This window comes from Ambystoma mexicanum, chromosome 6p (genome assembly GCF_040938575.1).
Source record: "Ambystoma mexicanum isolate Mex_15411 chromosome 6p, UKY_AmexF1_1, whole genome shotgun sequence".
Taxonomy (NCBI): domain Eukaryota; kingdom Metazoa; phylum Chordata; class Amphibia; order Caudata; family Ambystomatidae; genus Ambystoma; species Ambystoma mexicanum.
The window spans coordinates 566320122-566332385 of NC_090935.1; positions in this window are offsets into that span (position 1 = coordinate 566320122).

The following is a 12264-nucleotide window of genomic DNA, read 5'->3' on the forward strand; positions in this document are numbered from 1 at the left end:
ACTGTTAATTAAAAAACATGTATCATAATCATTTTTTAACAGTTGTAAATGTCAATGCTAAAAAGGCTGGATGAGGGGCGTTGTCATGCACACCCCCTCTCCCTGGGAACAGTCCTGGGGAATAGAAGGATGACTGCTCTTAGGAGGGTACCCCCCAGACCTGCGTATAAAGCAGCTCAGCATCAATCACTGAGTGCCCACCTGACAACTTCTTGGTAAGTGCTGAACACTGGTAAACCAGTAGGGGCAAACAATATAATTCCAAATGTACTGAATATTGCGGAGAGCAAGGTCCAATTTGTGAAACATCTCTAAAACACTTTCCACAGAGCCACTGACCACTACCTGCAAAGGGCACTCCCCCCAACACTCTGGAGGTTACACCATGCCTTATGCTACCAAGTGAGTCAAATCTCCTACTACCAACTGTTTATAATTGCCCCACCACCGATTCTTAGCTGACATCTAGTACCCACTCTTTGTGAAACCCATGTTGCCCTCCCCACATCCCTAGCTCTTGGCCATGAACATCTTGTACTCAATGCGATACAGGCGCGCAGTACCAGCCAATATCTAGACATCAAAGCATGGCGATGCTCTTGCTTTCACTGTGCATCACAACACCACCAATGCACCCACAGCTATGCTACCTCCAGTTACCTATATTATCCCCCATCATTGTGATGGCCACACACCCTAACCCGTGCATAGGCATCAGTAGACATTCCTAGTGTCCATGCTAAACCTATAATACCACTTGCAATTATCAACACAATGTTTCATGTTGGAATTGTCCTTTGGAGGAAATATTTTGCAACAGAGTCTTGAGTTTAAAAGGTCACACCTTTTACAACGTGTAGGCTATGTGGGAAAATCTGATCTCTCCATTACTTTTCCCATATTGATTGTTTTTCTAAATGGCAAAACCCCAATTGCTCTGAGCATTTTCTTCCATTGGGAAAGAGAAATTGAGTTAAATTTGCATATTTCACAAACTTGGACATCACTTCAAATTACAATGGTAATGAGTCCTCCTTTTTAGTTTGGGTTATTAGATACAAGCTAAAACTATTACATTAGAGTACAGATTGGTAGCAGAGCCATCTCAAGCACTTTTGGGGCCCTGGGCACAGACATCTTTGGGGCCCCCCTACTCCAGACCAAACAAATTAAGGGATCAAGAATAATGATCGCACCCCCCACCTGTTGCGCTCACAAACTATAGGTTGGTATGCTGTCTCGCAGCATAATAAGCACGTTTACTCCCTTTAAGTCCCTTTACCTTCTTCATTCTTGCTCTAATCAGAATGATAAACAAGCAGCATTTGAAGACCAACATTAGCAGTCTACGAATAGGTTACTGCTCTAGTGCATACAGGATAATTGTTATCAATAACATCCAGGAAGGTGTGCAGTCTGTAGTATTAATGCAGGACCATATGTAAAAGGTACATGTCACCCATAATAGATGGAAAACTCTCATTAGCTGCCTCACAGAATGTAAAAGTGCTCACGCATGGATACAGCAGACCAATTGGAAGGAAGGAGAACGCTACACATACCATAGCATGGATAGTGGATGCAGATTAGAAGCTATCAGAAAGGTGTCTTTATCCACACAGATTGAGATTAGAAGTGGGATATGGTTTTCAAATAGTGTTGCCATTAGATATCAAAGGAACAAATGCCTGTGGTGTGCGATATAAATATGCTCACTATTAAAGTGGAAGCAACCCTACAGCCAGCAAAACCATGAATTAGTCTTTTATGAAGATCATACCATGAGAAGGAAATCACTCTGAAGGGCTGACAATTTTGAAAGGTTTAGGGACTGGCAATATAAGATTAAATGAGATGCCCAGGATCACACATTGGTTAAGGGCTGAAGGGGTGAAGCTGTGATTTGTGCCAACACTGCAATTTCTGCATTTGAACACTTTCTTTTCCAGTTCTTACCATTAACTAAAACAATCTCATTTTATAAAAACGGACTTGGAATGTACACAAATCACATTACCAAACATGACCATTTTTAACCAAATATTATAGAAGGGTTCTATGCAAAATGCAAATGGTTCTAGCTTCATTCTCTCCATCAAGCGAAATATATAAGTACCAGCATACCAATCGATGTGATTTAACAAATGTAATCTGGGTTTGTCTTTTGTATTTGAAAGCTTTAAATACTTCCAGAACTATCGGTTGTGACATTTTCATTTATAAGCGTGCATAAAAACCTTTGACTCTTACCAAAAAGCGAACTGTTTTTGTGTCAAACAAGCAGACCTTGAAATATGCTTGCCTGAGGCCTGCAACATCTGGTCCGCTCTCTTCTGATTACCACCCCTTCCACTCAAATGGTCTACATAAGAAGAAAGATCAAGTAATGGGCTAAACGATGCCAGAAGCATGCAATAAGGCAAACCTCACAGAAGACAGCAAAGTAATGTAAGATATATTAGATGATTTGACCAGGATCACTGTATCGTCTGCTGGCAAAGCCAGGATACAAGCATGAACGCTTTTGTTCCATAGTCTTGAATTTGGATACTTATTCACCTCTTGGATTAACAGTTTATGCCATCCTTGGAGGCGATTGTCTAGGTTTTACAACACCTCATATGAACAAACCAATTTCTAGACTCCATGTTCGTTTTCATAGCATTCCCTATCTGGTACAGGTATATTGCTGATACCAGCAGATGTTGTTCTGCAAAACCAAGTACATATGCAGGCAGTTTTATAAACTTCAGACATAGGAAAAGCTCAGCCAGCCTTGCTGGAATATGCAATTTTAATTTTGCATATGAACACACATCTCTGCAATGGGTGCTTCACACACTGAGCTAACTTCTGAACTATTGTCACACTCAATTTACCAATATGCATTTCACTGTTGCCTATTGCACATGATCAACATAATTCCCACAGGAAGGAAAGAATGCTACAGAGTTCTGCCGTAAGGAACACACAAACTATGTATACCACAGTGAACACAGAAAGCAATACATTATGAATTGACCAGGGCATAATGTACTTGTCAAAACAGAAAGGCAATGGGTTTAAGGACTCAGCAGCACCCCATAAAATATCCTAATGTATGATATTTAAGACTGGTTAACAATGTAATCTTACTTCTTCAGGTCAGGCAGCCTTTTTGGGGCCTCCCTCCAAGGTGGGGGCCCTGGGCAAGTGCCCCTTTTGCCCTCCCATAAAGACGTCACTGGTTGGTAGAAATGTTATTTGGCGAGCTGGAAGGAAAACATCCCTGGGGAGTGTAGGCTCTGCAGTGAGTTCGAAGGTCCCCGCAGCTGAAAAGTTTGGGACAAGGCATGATACAGATGGGCAAAGATAAGAGTGCCACCCCCCATCCCCTTGGAATGGTGACAAAGTATGATATACAGGGTATTCTTCTGGGAATTAAAGCCCTGCATGAGGCATACAGTGATCAATCTGTGATTCTAGAATGTAAGTTGATTCTCTGAAATTAGAATGGAAGGATTGGAGATTAACCAATTTAGTTGGAACTTGCTGGAGATGCACTATGATGCATGACTGTTGGACCTGAAGGCCAGAGAAGAAGAGGCTCCTTATGGTGCACACCACTACGAAAAGCCTGGGAGGCCCTGCTACCCTAAGCATCTAATAAGGGGAGACTCCCCAGGCATCAAGCTACCCTCCCTGTTCTCAGAGACCTGTGACGTCTCATTCACCAGTCTTGTCTGCAACTGTCTTGCTACTAGACCGCCTGGTGAGTTTGTTGTGCATTGTGCAGTTTCTCTGTGCATTGTACAGTTCTCCGTAGCTTTCTCTACCTCTTTCCATCTCTCAGCCCTCTCCTGCCATGGTTCTCTACATCACTCCAATTTACTCAAACTGCTACTCTCTCACCTATCCTACCTCTCTCTTGAAGCATGGAAGGAAAATGTTCAAAATAGATCTCCTGCTCTCCAATCCCGGCCTGCCCATCGCTGAAACCTACGTCAACGCTTCTTCCAGGCAGACTGTCAGAGACATCCTTTTTGTCGCTCCTTACCTGGACCTATGGACCCCCCAAATGGTCTCTGTCCTCTCCCCTTTCTCCTCATCGCCCATTAATGGTGGCACCAGATGAGAAGTACTCTTGGCAGGCTTCTCATCCTCTAGGTGCATCGTTAATGTCTACCAGAATGGCACTGTCATGGCCCAGGGCTCTCAACCCACCTTCCTCTTTCTTGATAGGTGTCTTCTGTCTCTCATCAACTTACTCCCTTCTCCTGACACTCCTTTCTCTGCCACCCCTCTTGCCCTTTCTCCACCTCCGACGGGCATACCACATCCCTCTACCCATCCTCGGAAGAACGTCAAGGATGGCAACCAGCTTCAATAAGCTACCTTCCATTCTTGCACTGCTGATAAACACCCCTCTGATCTCTGTCTCCTTTATGAAGAATTTGACCTTGAGGTTCTCACTCTCACTGAGATGTGGTTCACTGCCAGCTCTGTCACTGTTTTTGGCACACTCCTCACTGAGGGCTATGAGATGCTCTCTAACTGGTCTAGAGGCGGAGTGGACTTAACCTTCCCTAAATGGGACTCTGCTACTATCATTCCCACTCAGACTGACTCTTCATTCAAATGCCTCATCTGTAGGCTTGGTGTCTCTCCTATGCTCTCGCTGACTCTTGCCACCATCTACAGGACCCCTGGTCCAGTCTTCCTCTTCCTCTCAGAGTGGTTTGACCTCGCCTCCTCTCTTCTCATCTCCACCTCTAAGCTTCACCTCCATGGAGACTTCAATTTTCACCTTGACTCTCATGATTCGTCCTCTGGACTCTTCCACAGCCTCTGTGACTTTCTTTCCCTCTGGTCCAATGCACTTAACTGGGCATACCTTGGATGCTCTCCTTTCAGCAGACATACCCATCTCCAACCCTCTCAATACACCTCTCTCCTGTTCTAACCATGCACTCCTGTCCTCTTACCTGGATCTCTTAGGTCCGCCATCTAAGCCTCTGCCTGCACTGCCAGTCTAATTTTCTGTCATTTGATCGAGGAAGCGAGTGTCAGCTGCTGCCTTTGCCACCACTTTCATTCCCACTCCCACTCCATCCACGGACTCCCACACTGACTCTGCCCTTACTAATCTTCACCTCGCTATCAGCAACACCCTGGACATCGTTGCCCCTGTCATGAGGAGCCACACGATGCCTGCCTCCAAGCACGACACCTTGTATGACTCCGACTTTGCCTCGCTGAAAGGCAAGTGCAGAGTTGCTGAGCGGAAGTGGCAGGCTTCAGGCACACCCTCTGACAGACTGGCCTGCCACCTGCTTCAAAGGCAATACAGACTCTCGATCCGCTCAAAGAATAGGACCAATATCCAAGCCTGCATCTCTGGAGTCACTAAAACAAAGTCAAACTGTTTAAACTCTGCAAAGAACTTGTCAATCCTACTGCAGTCTCCTCTTCTCCCCTGCCATCCCTGACCCTCTTTTCTCCCCTTGCCTCCCACTTCTTAACCAAAACTCAGGAAATGCTGTCCTCACTCCCCTCTACTACTCGCCCACCTCCCTCCCCAGCTTTCAGGCCTCCCTTTGCTTCCCTCTCCCTTTCCCTCCTACTCTTCTCTTTCTCTCCCATAGCACCGGGTGAGTTCTCCAGACTAGTCCTTTCTATGAAAGTCTCCTACAAACATGTACTCTCCTGCTCCTCCAGAACTGTCAAGGACATTGTCTCTCTTGCACCAGCTTTGGACAATTTCTCTAATCACCATTTTGCCACTGGCTCCTTCTTGCCACACATCAAGCACTCCCTTGTGCATCCTCTCCTTAAAAAGCCTTCTGCCAACCACTCCTGCCCAGCGAACTATCACCCTATCTGCATTACCCACACTCTCCATTTGCGGCGTCCCTCAAGGCTCTATTCTCTTGGCATGGCTCTTCAACATCTAGCTTGCCCCTCAGGCCAACCTGATCTCCTCCTTCTCTCCTCGCTTTCAGTGTTATGCAAACGGCACACAACTCTCCTTCAAGCTTCCCTCTACTTCTTCCTTTTCCTCCTCTTTCATCCCTGACTGTTTGACTTCTATTCAGGCATGGTGTGCTGCCAATGATATCTACCTTAATGCCAGTAAGACTGAGATCCTTCTCATTGGGACCCCAGCTCCCTCGTTCCCTCTTACTCCCTGGCCACCCTCTATGGACCACCTCCCCTGACCTTCTTATGAGGCAACAAACCTTGGTGTCATCTTTGACTCCTCTTTTTCTCTCCTCAGATTGCAGACCTTGCCAAGAAGGCCCACTGTCAGTTTTACCTCCTCAGACCCATTCTCCCTTTCCTCACCATCCCTCAACAACTCAATGTATCCAGAGCTCTGGTCCTCTCTAGGCTGCACCACTGCAACAGTTTCTTCCTCGATCTCCCCTTATATTCACTTCACCCCTTCAACTAATCCAGAATAGGACTGCAAGTCTTATCCTTGCCCTCAAGCCCAGGGAACGCATCTCTCCAGCACTAAATTCTTTCCACTGGCTCCCGGTTTCTGCTAGGATCAAGTTCAAGACCCTTTGCATCATCCACAAGGCCTTCTGGTGCCTAGGACCCCACTACATATAACCCTTTCTCCCTAAATACCTCCCTTCTAGTGCCCTTCAGTCCTCTAGCTCTAATTATTTGAAGATCAGACGTTTCTCCAAGAAGCGAGCAGGGGTAGATCTCTCTCCTCCACAGGAGCCTCCTTCTGGAATGGTCCCCTTGCCCCTCTCAGCTTGAGCCAGATCTCCTTAAGTTCTGGAAGCTCCTCAAGACCTTCCTTTTCTCTTCTTCCTTCCCCCTCTGCTAATACCCCCATCTGCGCAGTGACTGGCTGCCAGGTCCCCTCTGAGTTCTACAGGGCACTAGGACCACACCCCGCCCAGTCCATCTCGCCCCCTCGCACTTAGCATGTGGACCTTCACCCCTTTCACCTCATGGCACTTGCCCTTCTGGCCTCCCAGTAGGGCAAGTGTCAGATATAAAGGTGGAATTGGGTACAACCCCATGCACCCTAACACTCCGCATTTCACACAGACCTGCACTCCCCCCTCCATTGCACTTCTTGTTACTGCACTTGCACAATCCGAATGTCACAAGGCCTAGTAGGACCGTTATTGTTATCTTTCTTCCTTGTTCCCCCACTCTCCCTTTTTCGTCCTGTGGCGCCTTGAAATGCCATTTTTTGTATAGGTGCCTCAGAGCTTGTAGGTGTTGTTTGATTATTTGCCCAACCATTGACTGGCCATGGCCATGCACATCTCTATGACCATTCCCACCCAGTTCCTGCCCCTCCCCACCCCAAAACACATCATGATAGGAACTATTTGAGCTCACTTGGTTCAAGCCTTATCATCAATCTTTGCACTCAGTGCCTGCCAGTGTTTTTTCAAAGCAGTTTTCTGAGGGTTAATGACTCAATTGGAGTTATAAACCCACTACTGGTGTAATAAATATCTTCATCAGGTCTGACTTCAACCACTTGATTTATAAGCACTATGTGGGTCCATCACTGAAGTCTCGTTAAGAACAAGCATTGGCAAAGCCAATAGTTTTGACTTGTGAATAACTATTAGGTATTTGCAAGGCACTGCTATTAAATTCCCTGGTATTCACACCATGTTGCACCTGTTACCATCAATGGCCAATGAATACCACTACAACTGTATCTGTCAAGTTCCTTTCCCATGACTACACAAAAGCCCAAACTGTTGTCATTGCAAATGCTTTTTTACGACATGTAACCAGGTGTCAAACTGGTCTCTCGAATATATCCAATGGGAATTGGCCACGGCCGCACTCACTGGCATAAACTGGTCCCCCGCAGCCCCTGCGGTGCGGGGGGCCCTGCTAGCACCTGTCCTGCGAGGGGCCACCACTTGGAGAAAAAAAAAATATTTAATATTTCTTTTCCATTTCAATTTCACTTTGCCTTCATAAAGAAATAATTTCTTTATGAATGCAGAGTGACTACAAAAAAAACTTTCTTTTGTAAATCGGAGGGCTCCCCCACCCCATGAGACTGCAGGCTGGAGACCTCCATGTCATTGGGTGAGGGAGCCGTAGGACTTCAAAAAGAACTAGTGTATTTTTTAAGTCACTCTGCCTTCATAAAGAAATAATTTTCCTTATGGTTCGGTCCTTAACGGAAATAATGTCTTTATGAAGTCAGAGTGACTTCAAAAAGAAACAATTTCTTTTTGAAGTAAACGGGCTCCCCTCAACCCCATGACGTGTGTGAGTGTATTTTGAAAGGGTGTACACTTAAATGTGTAGGTGGCTGCCTGTGTCCGTGTATGGTGAAAGGGTGTGAAAGGGTGCACAAAAATGTATGGGTGGCTGGGTGTGCATGTGTGCGTGTACGGTGAAAGGGTGCACACTTAAATGCATGGATGTGTGCATGCATATATATGGTGAATTGTGTGCTTGTGTTCAGGGGCGCAAAAACATGTACATTACGGGGGCTAATCCTTCAAATGTTGGGAGAGGTGCTAACTTCACGGGCGGTGGGGGAGGGGCACACTTATTTGTGTGGGGGCATCTAACTTCTTTCATTTTAATGACACTATTCTGGTGCAGCTTCAATGTTACACGCAGTTAACTCTCTCCTATAAGTCTGAAAGCACCCACTTATGGACTACTGTGAGAATGAGCAGTCTCCTGTTCCTTCGCTACCCTTCCAATCACTCCCCTGGCATGCAAGTACTAAACCCACATCACAAATTAAATTGCCTAAAAAATGTGGCATTTGAATGCAGGTAGTAACAGAGAAATGCTTTACATTAGTAATTGCTGGGCCCTTGTTAACAGCGAAACCCAGGTGCTGTTTAGCATCTGTGTCCTGTTCTGTCCGGAAACTGCTCTGAAGGTCAGCCCGGTCGAGTCGACATAGCCCAAAATTTCAGGGGGGGGGGGTGATGAAGTCCAGTCAAGTCAATGGTGTTAAACCACTACTTGTGTTTAATGCCTTTATTACTTATTGGTAATCATCATTACTCCTAGGCCTATTCTTCCTCGTCCCTATACTTGTGTATGAGGCAGTACTTGTGTATGAGGCACTCTGTCTCATACACAAGTACTGGGATGAGGTAGAGGTACATGGAGGTAATGCCTGATCTAGCCCTGTAATCTTCCCACTGTTCCTCATCCCAGTACTTACCTATGAGGCAAGGAGCCTCATACGTAAGCTCAGGTCCAAGGAAGAGGGACGTGAAGGTAATTCTGGGACAAGGAGCTGATTTTGGAGGTTGGAGTAGGGGGTGGGAGGAAGAGGGGATGTGTGGGGAGTGGGATTGTTCGATAAATCATAATGGTTGTCCATGTCCAGGCTAAGCAGGCATGATATGTGGTATTAGTGGCTAGAGAGGCATTTTAGTGCAGCCAGTCTAGTCATTCTATAGTTTGGTATGACATTTATTAACTGCGCATTTCTGATAAAGCAGTCCTGCTAAGTGTAATTACCTGACTAGACTGGCATTTGGGTGCTGTCAGTCTAGCCATTTCTTACTGCGGCATTATATATTTTTCTAGGCATCTATGATAAAATGATATAAGTAATTTATAACACGCCTGTACACAAGTGTTTCTAGGAGCGACAAGACAAGGGAGGGAAGTTAGAGGGAGGACAAGACAAACGATCTTACTGGCCCTTGTGTCATTCAGATCGTACAAGTGCGAGAACGAGAAATGCAATCGGAAAGGGAGGAGGAAGTGCAAGGAAGAGGGGAGGGGAAAACAGGGCAGTAATGCACTGAGCAAGTACAGCCATGGCAGCGCAGCTCTGGGTAGTGCAAGGAGAACTAAGGACTGTACGGTTACATTTACATCCCCTAAGTGTGTGGTAGGCCTGGAGGCAGTGCAAGGGTGGCTGATATAGAAAGAGCCTGAACTCAGTGAGACTCTGAGGGTAGCCAAGTAACCAGTCGGTACAGCAGACAGGTAGGTCAGCAGGGGAGGGATAGAGAGAAAGCAGAGGAGAAGAGGAACGTATTGAGCTGCTTCCGGAACTTCAGGTTGTACGCTCAAGTTTGAGTGGGGCAGGGAACCATTCCAGAGGGAGGCACCTGCAGAGGAGAGAGCTCTACCCCCACTCTCTCCCTGGAGAAGCATCTAACCCTTCGCCTAACCCTTAGAGAGTTGGAGGAAGCTGGGGGAAGGGCTTGAGAAGGAAGGTATTTTGGAAGAGAGCAATGGATGTAGTGTGGACAAGGCAGAGGGTCGTGAACCTGATCCTTGCAGCCACTGGGAGCCAGCGGAGAGATTTCAGGGCTGGAGAGATACAATCCCTGGGTTTGAGGCAAATAATAAATCTTGCAGTCCTGTTCTGGATTAGTTGCAGAGGGTGGAGAGTAGAGGAAGGCAGATTGAGAAAGAGGTTGTTGCAGTATTCCAGCCTAGAGAGAAACAGGGCTCTGGAGACAGTGAGCTTCTGGGGAAAAGTGAGAAAGGGAAAAGTCCCTTTGAGGAGGAGCAGCTGGTAGTGGGGCTTCTTGGTGACGTCTGAGATGTGTGGAAAGAAAGAGAGAGTGGAGTCATTAATGACATCAAGGTTTCTTGTCTTGCAGGAAGGCAAAGGAAGTGGACCCAAAGTGGGTGGTCAGGTGAGAGAGGGAAAGCAGGGGCAGGGGTCCCAATGAGAAGGATCCCTGTTTTACTGGCATTAAGGCAGAGATAGTTGGAGGCACACCAATCCTAAATCGCAGATAGACAGTAAGGAATGAGCGAGAGAGGAGAGGAGCCTGAAAGAAAATGGAATCTCATCCTCATAACATTGAAAGTTAGAGGAGAAGGTAGAGATCAGGTGGGCCAAAGGGGCCAAGTAGAGGTTGAAAAACCAGGGTGAGAGGATAGAGCCCTGGGGAACGCCACAGGTAGAGAGAGAGGTGGCAGCGAGAAAGGCACCAAGTTGGACCTGGGAGGTGCAGTCCAAGAGGAAGGAGGTCTGCCACTCCAGGACCTGATCCGTGATGCCCAGGTTCTCACATAGTCAATTGATCAGAATGGCGTGGTTGACTGGGTCGAAAGTAGTGGAAAGATCAAGGAGGATTAGGAAAGAAGGAATGCTGGAATCAAGGTTTGAGAGCAGATCTTCACGGGTGTTCAGGAGAGCAGTTTCCGTGCCTCTGGCAGCTCTGAAGCCAGACTGATGGTCATGGAGACAACCAACAGATTCAGTGTGGAGAGTAAGCTGGGAGATGGCCAGCTTTTACAAGAGTTTGCCCAGGAAAGATGTGATGGAGATTGGGCGATAGTTTGCCAGGCAGGTAGGATCGGCAGATGGCTTCTTGAGGAGTGGGTGCACAAGGGAGTGCTTAAGGGGAGAGGGGAGCGTTCCAGTGGCGAAAGAGTGATTACAGAAATCAGCCAAGGTTTGAGCGAGGGTTACAATACGGTCCTTCATGGTTCTGGAGGAGCAGGGGAGCACCTGTTTGGATGACACTTTCATTGATCGAACTTGTCGAGAAACCTTATCAGGTGTTGTCAGAGAGAAAGCGGAGAAAGGAGGAGAGGTAGAGATGGCCAAAGGGGGGCTGAGAAAGGAAGAGGGAGACAAAGAGGAGATAGAGGACAGGATGTCCTGAGTTTTAGTAGAGAAGTGATAGGCCAGAGCTGTACTGAGGGCCTGGGAGGGAACAGGAGAGGTAGAGACTGCAACTGGATTGACCAGTTTCTTGCAGATTTTAAAGAGTTCAGCCATGTTGTTAGAGGCCGCAGAGACGCGGGCTTGAATGTGTGCTCTCTGCTCGATGAGTGTTATTGCTTCGACTGGCATTTTGGTGCAACCAGTCTATATCTGTCTAAATGTGGCCTGGCATGCTTTACTGTAATGTTATTATGTGTCTACACTGGTCTACATTGTGCATAATGTGGCATGGCATTTTTAATAGCAAATCATTCATGTACTGTTGGTGACTTGCATGTTCTGGATAAGTGTTACCCTACAAAGCAATTGCAAACACTCTGGCAATTTCTCAGAAAGTGTGCTTTATATTGCATTACAACACATTTATATCTTTCTCCTAGTACTGTGTGAGGGATACCACTTCAGCAGCACGTTTGTGCGTATTATGCAAGCGTGATAATCTAGGCCGGCCCAGAGTGTGGCACGACCCATGATTTGTTGCCGAGTTGGGTGGGACCCTTAGCATGGCTTGCACATTTTGTGTTACGCCATTGGCCGCACTGCCTGCACATTTTAAATGGTCATACCCCAAAGGTTTTTAATGGTACTCTCCAAGGCACATATCACAG